At 38.1% G+C, this 13,240-nt stretch overlaps 1 non-coding gene across 1 annotated transcript; it reads left to right on the top strand.

Annotated features, from left to right (window-relative positions):
- Positions 1 to 222: 222 nt before the first annotated feature.
- LOC112761089 (small nucleolar RNA R71) lies at positions 223 to 330 on the top strand. The gene has a single exon (XR_003181500.1). It is a non-coding gene; the product is annotated as a small nucleolar RNA R71 (small nucleolar RNA).
- Positions 331 to 13,240: the final 12,910 nt, after the last annotated feature.

Consider the following 13,240-nt stretch of genomic DNA (forward strand, 5'->3'; position numbering starts at 1 on the left):
AGTATCAATCTCAAGAACTTCTTTCTTCTGATTTGTCCCATTATTCACAGGGTTCCTTTCAGAAGTGTACATGAATTGGTTATTTGCAACCATCTCAATGAGTTCCTGAGCTTCTGCAGGTGTCTTCTTCAGATGAAGAGATCCTCCAGCAGAGCTGTCCAATGACATCTTGGACAGTTCAGACAGACCATCATAGAAGATACCTATGATACTCCATTCTGAAAGCATGTCAGAAGGGCACCTTCTGATTAATTGCTTGTATCTTTCCCAAGCTTCATAGAGGGATTCACCTTCCTTCTGTCTGAAGGTTTGGACTTCCACTCTAAGCTTACTCAATTTTTGAGGTGGAAAGAACTTTGCCAAGAAGGTATTGACTAGCTTTTCCCAAGAGTTTAGGCTTTCTTTAGGTTGTGAATCCAACCATGTTCTAACTCTGTCTCTTACAGAAAAAGGAAAGAGCATAAGCTTGTAGTCCTCGGGATCAACCCCATTAGTCTTGACAGTGTCACAAATTTGCAGGAATTCAGCTAAGAACTGATGAGGATCTTCTATTGGAAGTCCATGAAACTAATTGAGGCTTAAGCTCAAAGTTGTTTGCTTCAATGGCAGGGATTGAGATGCTTCTCCCATAGAAGTCGGGAGTAGGTGCAGTAAAGTCACCAAGCACCTTCCTTGCATTGTTGGCATTGTTGTTATTTTCGGCTGTCATGTCTTCTTCTTGTTCGAAAAGCTCTATTAGGTCCTCTATAGAGAGTTGTACTTTAGCTTCTCTTAGTTTTCTCTTCAAGGTCCTTTCAGGTTCAGGATCAGCCTCAACAAGAATGCTTTTATCCTTGCTCCTGCTCATAAGAAAGAGAAGAGAACAAGAAAGTATGGAATCCTCTATGTTACAGTATAGAGATTCCTTGAAGTGTTAGAGGAAAAGAAGATTAGAAGGAGAAGGTAGAAAGAGAAGAATTCGAACTTATCAAGAGGGATAGAGTTCGAATTGTTGATAGTGGATGAGTGTTAGTCCTTTAAATAGAAGGATGTGAGAAGAGGGGAAGAATTTTCGAAATTAAAGTAAAAAATTTTGAAATAATTAAAAGAAATTTTGAAAATTTGATTGATGATTTTCGAGAATTAAAGTTGGGAAAGAAATTAAGTGATTTTTAAAAAAGATTTTTAAAATTAGAAATCAAAAAGATATGATTGAAAATTATTTTGAAAAAGATGTGATTAAGAAGATATGATTGAAAAGATATCGTTTTAAAAAGATATGATTGAAAGGATATAATTAAAAAACAATTTAAAAAGATTTGATTTTAAAATTAATGACTTGTCTAACAAGAAATTTAAAAGATATGATTCAGATATTAAACCTTTCTTAACAAGAAAGCAACATACTTGAAATTTTTGAATAAAATCATTAATTGTTAGCAAGTATTTTCGAAAATAGTAAAAAAAATGGAAAGAAATTTATTTTGAAAAGATATGATTGAAAAGATATGATTTGAAAAAGATTTGATTTTGAAAACTTATGAAAACATGAAAAAAATTTGAATTAAAAACAAAATCTTCCCTCTTATGTCATCCTGGCGTTAAACGCCCAGAATGGTATCCATTCTGGCGTTTAACGCCCAAAATGCTACCCTTTTGGGTGTTTAACGCCCAGCCAGGTACCCTGGCTGGCGTTTAAATGCCAGTTTTCCTTCTTTACTGGGCGTTTTGAACGCCCAGCTTTTTCTGTGTAATTCCTCTGCTGCATATTTTGAATCTTCAATTCTCTGTATTATTGACTTGAAAAGACATAATTTTGAAAAAATTTTTGGATTTTTAATGATGAGGAACAATCAAAATACAATTAAACATGGAAAACTAAGATCAAATACATAATGCATGCAAGGCATCAAACTTAAAAGTTTGTATACTAAGGACTATAACGATTTGAAAAATGCATCTGAGAAACAACTAAACACACGAAACAAGAGAATTTAAAGATCAGAGCACTGAAATCATCAAGAACAACTTGAAGATCAATGAAGAACATAATGCATATATTCGAAAAATGCAAGAAGAATAAAGACATACAATTGACACCAAACTTAAAATTGATACTAGACTCAAACAAGAAACATAAAATATTTTTTATTTTTATGGTTTTATAAAAAAATTTTTTTTGTGATTTTTCAAAAATTGAGTGGAAAAGAAAAGAAAGGGATTCAAAATTTTTAATAAGAATTCCAGGAATCATTGCAATGCTAGTCTAAGACTCCGGTCCAGGAATTAGACATGGCTTACTAGCCAGCCAAGCTTTCAAAGAAAGCTCCGGTCCAAAACACTAGACATGGCCAATGGCCAGCCAAGCTTTAGCAGATCATTGCTCACAACAGCAAAATTGATAGAAATCAACAAGCTCTTGGGATGATAAGTTGAAACCTCAATCCAATAAGATTAGACATGGCTTCACAGCCAGCTAGACTTCAACAGATCATCATGAAACTCTAGAATTCATTCTTAAAAACTATGAAGAACAAAATAGAAAATTTTTTTTGTATTTTTGAAAATTTTTTCAAAAATAAAAAGTAAAAAGCTTAAACATAAAATAAAATTACCTAATCTAAGTAACAAGATGAGCCGTCAGTTGTCCAAACTCGAACAATCCCCGGCAACGGCGCCAAAAACTTGGTGCACGAAATTGTGATCATCAATGGCGCCAACAACTTGGTACGCACAATTGTAATCTCAACTCTTTATCACAACTCCGCACAACTAACCAGCAAGTGCACTAGGTCGTCCAAGTAATAAACCTTACACGAGTAAGGGTCGATCCCACAGAGATTGTCGGCTTGCAGCAAGCTATGGTTATCTTGTAAATCTCAGTCAGGCAGATTCAAATGGTTATGGAGAATTGATAATTAAAAGATAAATAAAATATATAATAAAGATAGAGATACTTATGTAATTCATTGGTGAGAATTTCAGATAAGCGTATGAAGATGCTTTGTTCCTCCTGAACCTCTACTTTACCATTGCCTTCTTCCAATCATTCATACTCCTTTTCCATGGAAAGCTTATGTTGGGTTTCATCGTTGTCAATGGCTATCTCCCATCCTCTCAGTGAAAATGGTCCTGATGCGCTGTCACCACATCGGCTAATCAGCTGTTGGTTCTCGATCATGTTGGAATAGGATCCATTGATCCTTTTGCGTCTGTCACACGCCCCACCCTGGCGAGTTTGAAGCTCGTCACAGTCATCCCTTCCTAGATCCTACTCGGAATACCACAGACAAGGTGTAGACTTTCCGGATCTCAAGAATGACCGTCGATAATTCTAGCCTATACCACGAACGTTTCAATCTTAGATTAGAAACCCAAGAGATACGCATTCAAGCCATTGCTAGTAGAACAGAGGTGGTTGTCAGGAACATGTTCATAGGTGAGAATGATGATAAGTGTCACAGATCATCACATTCATCATGTTGAAGAACGAATGAATATCTTAGAGAAGAAGTAGGCGTGAATTGAATAGAAAAACAATAGTACTTTGCATTAATTCATGAAGAACAGCAGAGCTCCACACCTTAATCTATGGTGTGTAGAAACTCTACCGATGAAAATACATAAGAACAAGGTCTAGGCATGGCCGAATGGCCAGCCTCCAAACGTGAAAAGGTCTATCAAACTATCTGTATAGGTCTGAAAATACAATAGCAAAAGGTCCTATTTATAGAGAACTAGTAGCCTAGGGTTTACAGAAATAAGTAATTAATGCAGAAATCTTCTTCCGGGCCCACTTGATGTATGCTTGGACTGAGCATTGAAGCTTCCATGTGTAGAGACTTTTCTTGGAGTTAAACGCCAGCTTTTGTGCCAGTTTGGGCGTTTAACTCCAGCTTTTGTGCCAGTTCTGGCGTTTTGACGCCAAAATTCTTAAGCTGACTTGGAACGCCTGTTTGGGCCATCAAATCTCGGGCAAAGTATGGACTATTATATATTTCTGGAAAGCCCAGGATGTCTACTTTCCAACGCAATTGAGAGCGCGCCAATTGGGCTCCTGTAACTCCAGAAAATCTACTTCGAGTGCAGGGAGGTCAGAATCCAACAGCATCTACAGTCCTTTTTTAGCATCTGAATCAGATTTTTGCTCAGGTCCCTCAATTTCAGCCAGAAAATACCTGAAATCACAGAAAAATATAAAAACTCATAGTAAAGTCCATAAAGTGATTTTTATTTAAAAACTAATAAAAACATAATAAAAACTAACTAAAATATACTAAAAACATACTAAAAACAATGCCAAAAAGCGTATAAATTATCCGCTCATCAGAACGTTAGGGAAAAAGGTGATCGTTACTAACGTTCTCGAACCCACATTTTCACTTAATGTTAAGACCACTAACGTCCTAACTAACGTCCATGCCTAACTCACACTTTTTCTGCAAGCAAAAGCTGAGCCCACTGAAGATGGTAATTGCTTCAACTCAAGATCGAAGGCTCATGTCCAAGACTTGAAGAGCCAACTAGAAGAGGAGAAGAGTAGTATATATAAGAGTAGTTTTGAACTAGTAGGGAGCTTTTGGCATTTTGGAGAACTACACTCTGTATATTCTACTTTCTCTGCAACTTCTAGTTTTATTTTTCAGAATGTACTTTTCATTTATGCTTTCCATTCCCAGAGCTATGAACAACTAAACCCTTTTTCATTGGGTTAGGGAGCTCTGCTGTAATTTGATGGATCAATAATAGTTTTCATTATTCTTCTTCTTTCTTTTCTCTTGATTTTACTAGAAGGCTTTTAATCTTCATCCAATTGGGTAGTTGTCTTGGAAAAGAAGCTATTCATACTTGGATCTCTTTGGAACCTTTGAAGAGGAATGAAGAGATCATGCTAGAAATGCTTTCTCATGTTGGACCAAATTGGGGTTTAGATGGATATAGTGACATAATATACTACCAACACTTTGATTTGGGAATACATGTGGTATAATCAGTGACCATACTTCATCTCTTCTCATGAGAAATTAGACCAAGGAATTGGCTATTGATCAAGATTTGAGAGATTGAATTACCAAGGAATTGGAATCCAATCATTTAAGATTGCCAAGGAGATCAATGAATGTATTGATTGAGGAAGAGATGAGAATGAACTTGATCCGGAGAATACAACATCTCCTGAGCCCAATGAACCCCCCATTTCTGATCTTACCCATTCTCTTTACTTTCTGCCATTTACTTTTATGTTCATTTCTCCAAATCCCCATTTAAGATTCTGCAATTTACTTTCTGCCATTTATATTCTGCTCTTTATTTCCAGCATTTACACTTTCTGTTATTTACTTTCTTGCCATTTACATTTCTGCAAGTATCAACTCAAGTTCTGCTTAACTCAACTAGAACATTCCTCTGATTAAAGTTGCTTAACCAATCAATCCCTGTGGGATTCGACCTCACTCTATTGTGAGTTTTTACTTGACGACAATTCGGTATACTTGCCGAGGGAAATTTGTTGAGAGACAAGTTTCCGTGCATCAAGTTTATGGCGCCGTTACCGGGGATTGATTTTGTATAAACAATGATTAAATTGGTGGATAACCTGATTGAGCATTTTGCTTTTGTTTAATTTAATTTCATTTGAGTGATTTACTTTCAGTTTTAGTTATTTTCTTCCCTTTACCCCTTACCCGTTTGTGGTGTTATCTTCAATTTTTTTACAATTCAGTTCACTAACCCACTAACTGTTTGATATATTGCATCACTCACACTAACAGCACCCCTAATAGGAGTAACTTCTCCATCAATTCTTTTTCCTGCTTTTTGCCTTGTTGGTTGTATGATAGGTAGAAGAAGCAGGGCTTCAACTTCCTTTGATTCTGAACCTGAGAGGACCTTCCTTAGATTAAGGAGGGAAGCAATAGGAAAGAGAGTCGTTGGTGCTGAGGAAGAGGAGGAGTATTTTGAACCAGACATGGATGAGAATATGGAGAACCACCATGAAGAAGAGGCTCACAACCATGCCAGAGAAGGACCAGCAAATCATGCTGGGCAAGAGAGAAGAGTTCTGGGCTCTTACATCAATCCAAACCCAGAGAACTGTGGAAGTAGCATCCAAAAGCCAACCATACATGCCAATAATTTTGAACTAAAATCCCAGCTCATCACCCTTGTTCAAAATAACTGTTCATTCGGAGGAAGTGTCCAAGAAGACCCCAACCAACATCTCACCATTTTCCTAAGGATATGTGATACTGTGAAGTCTAATGGTGTTCATCCTGACACCTATAGATTGCTTTTGTTCCCCTTTTCACTCAAGGACAAAGCATCTAAATGGCTGAAATCTTTTCCGAAGGAGAGTTTAACAACCTGGGAAGATGTGGTGAACAAATTCTTGGCGAGATTATACCCTCCTCAGAGAATTAATAGGTTGAGAACTAAAGTACAAACATTCAGGCAACAAGATGGTGAAACTCTCATGGGAGAGGTTTAAGGACTTGACAAGAAGGTGCCCACCAGACATGTTCAATGAATGGGTGCAATTACATATTTTCTATGAGGGTCTTTCTTATGAATCAAAGAAGGCAGTAGACCACTCATCTGGGGGATCTCTGAATAAGAAGTAGACCATTGAAGAAGCCATAGATGTCATTGAGATTATAGCTGAGAATGATTATTTCTATTCTTCTGAAAGAGGCAATACTAGAGGAGTGATGGAGCTGAACAACGTAGATGCACTGCTGGCTCAAAACAAGAAGATCACCAAGCAGCTGGCTGACCTTACTAAGAAGATGGAAAGAAACTAAGTAGCAGCAATTACTACCTCATCAGCAGCTCAAGAAGGAGTGAATGCTGAGGCAGAGGGTGATAAGGAACAAGCCAACTACATTGGGAACTCACCTAGGCAGACCCATGATCCATACTCCAAAACTTATAATCCTGGTTGGAGGAACCACCCAAACTTTAGGTGGGGAAATCAACAAGATCAAGGCTAAGATCAGAGATGTCACAACCCCAACAACAATATAGCTCACCAACATTCCACACAGAGATCATATCAGCACCCACCTATCAATACCCCTTAACATCCATATCAAAACCAAAATGGCCCTTCTCACCCCTCCAATCTCAACTCACCATCATCCGAAGATAGAGTCTTAAGGATAGAGAATCTACTTGAAGGCATATGTAAGGAAATCCAAGATAACAAGGTTTTCAAGGAGGAGGTGCGAGCCAATATCAAAAACCAGGGAGACACCATCAAGAGGCTAGAATTTAAAGTGGGATACCTCTCTGAGAAGATTCCCAAACCTACTGACAGCTTCCCAAGTGACACAGAGAAAAACCCGAGAGGTGAAGCAAAGAAAATAAGATGGGAAGAATGCAAGATTGTCACTATAAGTGATAGGGGGACTGAGGAAGATATGAACAAACTCTTGGAACGACTTGGAGATACCTCAGTAGAGAAGCAAGAAGAGGGTCACCAAGAAACCAAAACTACACAGAAGGAGATTCTGAACCTCTATGCACCTTTCCCCCAAAGACTCAAGGGTGGTGTAGAAAAGAGAATATACTCAAAGTTCCTCGACATATTTGCATCCCTTCATGTGAACATACCATTCATCAAGGCTCTCCAACAAATGCCCTAATACATTAAGTGTATGAAGGAGCTTGATAAACCACTATTTTATGGTTTATCTTGTGCTCAATTGAGTGGTTTTTATCAACGCTTTACCCACTTATTCATACTATTTTCATGGTTTTACATTTGCCTTCCTAATTATGTGCTTTGATTGAAAACACGCTTCTTTGGCCTTAAGTTCCCTATGTTTAAATCCTCTCTTATTACCATTAGATACCTTGATATGTGTGTTAAGTGATTTCAGAGATTACAGGGCAGGAATGGCTCAGAGGATGGAAAGGAAGCATGCGAAAGTGGAAGGAATACAAGAAGTTGGAGAAATTGCTAAGCTGTCCAGCCTGACCTCTTCGCACTCAAACGGCTATAACTTTAGCTACAGAGATCCAAATGATACGGTTCCAGTTGCGTTGGAAAGCTAACATCCGGGGCTTCGATTTGATATATATTTTGCTATAGCTTCTCCGAAGTTAGGCGACGCAAACACGTGAATGACGCACCCGCATCGCATCTGCGAACTTCAATCCGCGCGGACGCGTGGACGACGCCTCCGCGTCACTTTCCTGCGACCTGAACGTAACAGAAATCGCAGGTGGCAATTTCTGGGCTATTTTTGACCCAGTTTTCAGCCCAGGACACACAAATTAGAGGCTATAAAGTTGGGGAATGCATCCATTCAAAATTATGCTTTTCATAATTCACTTTTCATAATTTAGATGTAGGTTTTAGAGAGAGAGGTTCTCTCCTCTTTCTTAGGTTTTAGGATTAGGATTCCTCTTAAAGAATTTAGGATTCAACTCTTCATCAGGTTCAATATTTCTTTTACTTTATATTTATCTCTTATTTTCAGATACTTTAATGCTTGTATTAGTTATGTTGCCTAATTGGCTTATGAATTTTTCCATGTTAAGATTTGAACATTTTATTTAATATAATTGAGGTATTTCAGATTTATCACTTCTTCTATTGTTTATTATTAATTAATGTTCTAAGTTGGATCCTAACTTGATTTTAAAGTTGATTAATATTCAGAGACCCTTGAGTTGAATTACTCAAGAGTTAAATTGTAATTGGGTTTATCGTTGGCTGGCTCTCTAGTCACTAACACTAATCCTTCCCAAGGGAGAGGATTAGAACTTGTGAATAGAAGTAGACTTCCAACTTACTTGATTTTCTTTCACTTTACTTGGTAAAGGGTAACTAAGTAGAAGCAACCTTCAATTATCAATTGATCTTGAGAAAAATCCAACAAGGATAGAACTTCCGATTAATCTTCTCTGGGTCAAGGTTTTTTTAATTTAATTACAATAAAATTTTTTATTTATTTTTATTGCTTTAATTTATAAATATACCTGTGCCCATTGCCCAAACTCCAAAACCCCAATTTACAAACTGATAACCAATAATAAGAATATACTTCCCTACAATTCCTTGAGAAGATGACCCGAGGTTTAAATACTCGGTTATCAATTTTAAAGGAGTTTGTTACTTGTGACAACCAAAACTTTTGTAAGAAAGGTTGATTGCTTGGTTTAGTAACTATACTTGCAACGAGAGTTTACTATAACCTCTAAACCATCAATCTTCAGTTCTTTTAGAGCTGCTGACCAGGAAAAGCTCACTCAAAAGAGGGCAAACAATAGTGATGAATAAGGAGTGCAGTGCTCTCATTCAACCAGAGTTGCCTACAAAAAGGAAGGATCCAGGGAGTTTTCACATCCCCTGTGCCATAGGAGAAACAAGGTTTGATAAAGGACTCTGTGACCTGGGAGCAAGCATCAACTTAATGCCTTTATCCCTCATGAAGAAGCTGCAGATCAATGAGCTAACGCCCACAGACGTAGTCATCAAGCTGGCTGACAAAACTCAAAAGCAAGAAGTAGGAGTGGTTGAAAACGTGTTGGTAAAGGTTGGGAACTACTTCCTTCCCACAGACTTTGTCATATTGGAAATAGAAGAGAGTCACCTCCACCCAATCATAATGGGAAGACCGTTCCTAGCTACAGCCAAAGCGCTTATAGATGTGCAGTGAGGAGAGCTAATACTGAGGATACATGATGAACAACTCGCATTCAATGTCTTCAAACCCTCACAAGAAGCAGATCAAGAAAACAAGGAACCAAGGGAAGATCGTAATGATGCACTGGTGAAAGAAACAAGCACCGAAGCACAAACAGTACACCCTGGAATCCCTTTGGTTGGTAAACAAAATAGTCAGAAGGTGTAACAACTAAAGGAAACCCAAGAGGAGCCAAACTCACCAGAATCATATGAGACCAGCAACAAAATTTCCCTGGGAAAGGAGGCCACAAGGAGCAGGGTATAGTTAAAAGAAACAAGAAAGAAGGCACCAAGGGGATGGAGGAACAAGAAGATCCCTACAGAAGATTTCTCTTCAGGGGATAAAATGATCTCATTAGCTTATCTCCCAGCTATCCCACCTCATCTCCCCACCATCCCATCTCAACTGCCTAAAATTTTCACCATCAGCAAAATTCTCTCCTTAGAACATGTGGAGATCCTTAATGAAGCCAATGGAGATAGATTCACTGCGAGGGGGAAGATTTGAAGCATTACCAACCACCCTGACAAAGGCAGAACGTAAAGCTAGTGACGCTAAAGAAGCGCTTCATGGGAGCCAACCCATGTTTTATATGCTTTTAAAGTAGTTAATAATGCAAGGTTCATGAATTCCAAATCAACTTTGACATACACTTAAATGAATCCTTTTATGCAACATATATTGAAGAACAAGTTTAGTGTTCAAGGCACACTAAGAGAACATAAATGCAATTCATATCATGTCACTCTTAGAACCTTGAACAAATCTTTTTACACCACATAGCCACAAACTAAGTTTGGTGTCACCAATGTTGCATACATGGACAGTTAAATAGTCAGTTGGTTTGCATTCATGAATAGCACTTAGTTAGTTAAAAACAAAAATTTTAAAAAGTAGTTATTCTTTTTTTTTAAATTTTGCCGCCACTATCCAAAAATTTATTAGTTACATTCTTTTTTTTTCTTGTAGGAGAAATGAAGGGAAGATTGGAAGGAATTGATGGGACAATTAAAGAAGGAGGGTTCGGCCACTTCAAAAATGGGGACTATACACATGTCTTCAAAGAGAATACATTGGGAAATGTTGCCACGCAACATTGGAAGAATAACACGCTTGGAAACCAAACCAACCCCATCATAAAAGTGATGATCATTGTGCCCATCCATGCTAAACCCCATCCGTTCATTATAAGCCTACACCATCAATCCACACCTTTCATTTACTCACCACTTTTCTATATAAGTAGTTCCTAGTCCGTACCTCTTCACATTCCAATTCCCCTTTCTTTGTACTTCTCACTTTTGGAACTCAACACTTCTTACTCCATCAAAAGTACTCTCACCAATCATCCATACTTCGACAAATTCAAATTTAAAAGTCACTCATGGCCTCGCCTAGCTCTAAAAGAGCAAAAGTCGAAAGGAGTCATGAATCAGTAAGGAAAGCACTTGAGGATTGGAAAAGAGCCAGAATGACACGGATACAAGGAAACACAAGTGGACACAAAGAGGACAAACAAGAGAGAGAGCATGGGCAGCCCCATGAGTAAAAGGTGGTGGAGTTCCCTCTTCGTTTTATCTTTTTCAAGTCTAAATAAGGAAAATTATGTATGAAGTAGAACATGCTTCCATAGTAGATTAGGAATTTTCAATTCTGTCTTTAGCATTTTCAGTTATTAAGTCTATGTGTGCTGGTCCACGTTACCTGTTTTCATTTTCATCCTACTTACTTGTATGCTTGCCCTTTGAATTTAATGAAAGAGAATGTTATGAAAGAAACTAGAGTAGGGTTCATATGGTGAATAAGTCCTCAAGGTTGGTGATGGGATAATAGATTAGCTAAGTTAGATCACCTATAGGGTATGAGGGCACTTATGTGTATTGAAGTATATGCTTGAAGCACATTCTATGAGATTAGCCAAACAACAAGATCCTAATAAGAAAAAAAGAAAGAACAATAAGAGTTTGAAAAAGAAAGAAAAATAATAAGAAATAAGGCTAGGCACCAAGGGTTTGAATCTTGAGGGGATGTGTCTGTAGTGATCTTGTACCAAGGATCTGCTTGGATGAATAAGTTCTTAGGAGTGCTTCATCACTTGGTAACTTGGGTTAACTAACCCGGGATTACCAACTGAAAATCCACTTTTAAGAGTAACCTTGCTACAGAACATTTAGTAACCCAAAGAGGTGCTGGACACCAAGGCCTCAAGGAAAGAAAATAACAAACCATGTGCCTGTGGTGTGCATGTATGGGGGAGAGAGACTTGAGGGAGTAAGCCCTTAGGGGTATTTCAACACCTAGCACCTTGAACCAACTGGTTCGGGAGTGTTGGCTAAAAACTTACTTTAAAGAGTTGCCCCGTCACAGAGCACTTAGCCTAAGGATGCAATAAACCCTGAGAAAAAAAGGGAGGATCAAAGAATAAGGATCTCATAGGATGCAATCAAGCAAGTATTCAAGAGCATGATAAGGACCTGGAAACCAGAAAGGGAATGAACCTAAGTTGCTATGCATGAAACCCCATCAACCAAGAGCTTTACTTCTATAATAAGAACTTATTTCTCTTGTTCTTTCATTCATCATTCTGATGTTTTAGTACTTGCTTAGGGACAAGCAAGCTTTAAGTTTGGTGTTGTGATGCCAGGGCATTTTGAGCAGTTTCACTTACCTTTTCTTTACTGTTTTAGGGTAGTTTCATGCATTTTCTTAGTAAATAAGCAAGTTTTGGGTAGAAATACACTTACATCTTGATTCAAGCAAACATTGTGAACTTTATATGATTTCATGAGAATTATGCATGAATTGAATGACAAATTGGATAATGCGTGATCTCATGACATGGAATTGAGTTTTGAAAAACTTTATTTGCTTGATTTCAGGACAAAAGAAGCAAGGAAGATCTACCTTAGTAGCCATGTTAGTCTAATTAACGTGACCACTAACGTGGAATAGGCATAAGCTTGTAGCGTTAATGAGAAAAGTGATTGCCAATAACGCCTTCGAAGCCATCATAACCCACGTTAGTTGCCACGTTAGTTACATTAACGTGGGAGCTAAAGTGGAAAGAAAAGAGGAGCTCCAACGTTAGTGGTAAAAGTGAACACCACTAACGTTCTAAAAGGCCACACATAAGCCACGATAAGAGCCACGTTAATCTAATGTGAACTCTAACGTGGAGATTAGAGGAGATCGCCAACGTTAGTGACACTCACCTTTGTCACTAACGTTGGAACAGGCCAAGATTGCCCACGTTAGTGGTCACGTTAAGACCAATAACGTGAAGGGTAACGAGCAAGGAGTGATAGGCCAACGTTAGTGACACTCACCTTTGTCACTAACGTTGGAGATGGCAATTACCACCATGTTAGTGGCCACGTTAATCTAATTAACGTGAACTCTAACGTGGGAAGGAGGGGCGTTTAGAGCGTTAGTGACAAAGGTAAGTGTCACTAACGCTCTCGAAGCTTAGGCAAGCCCACGTTAAGGGTCACATTAGTTATACTAACGTGAACTCTAACGTGGGGAAAAGAGGCAACAAGCAACGTTATTGGAAAAGGTGAATGCCA

The sequence above is a fragment of the Arachis hypogaea genome, chromosome 16, assembly GCF_003086295.3.
Source record: "Arachis hypogaea cultivar Tifrunner chromosome 16, arahy.Tifrunner.gnm2.J5K5, whole genome shotgun sequence".
Taxonomy (NCBI): Eukaryota; Viridiplantae; Streptophyta; class Magnoliopsida; order Fabales; family Fabaceae; genus Arachis; species Arachis hypogaea.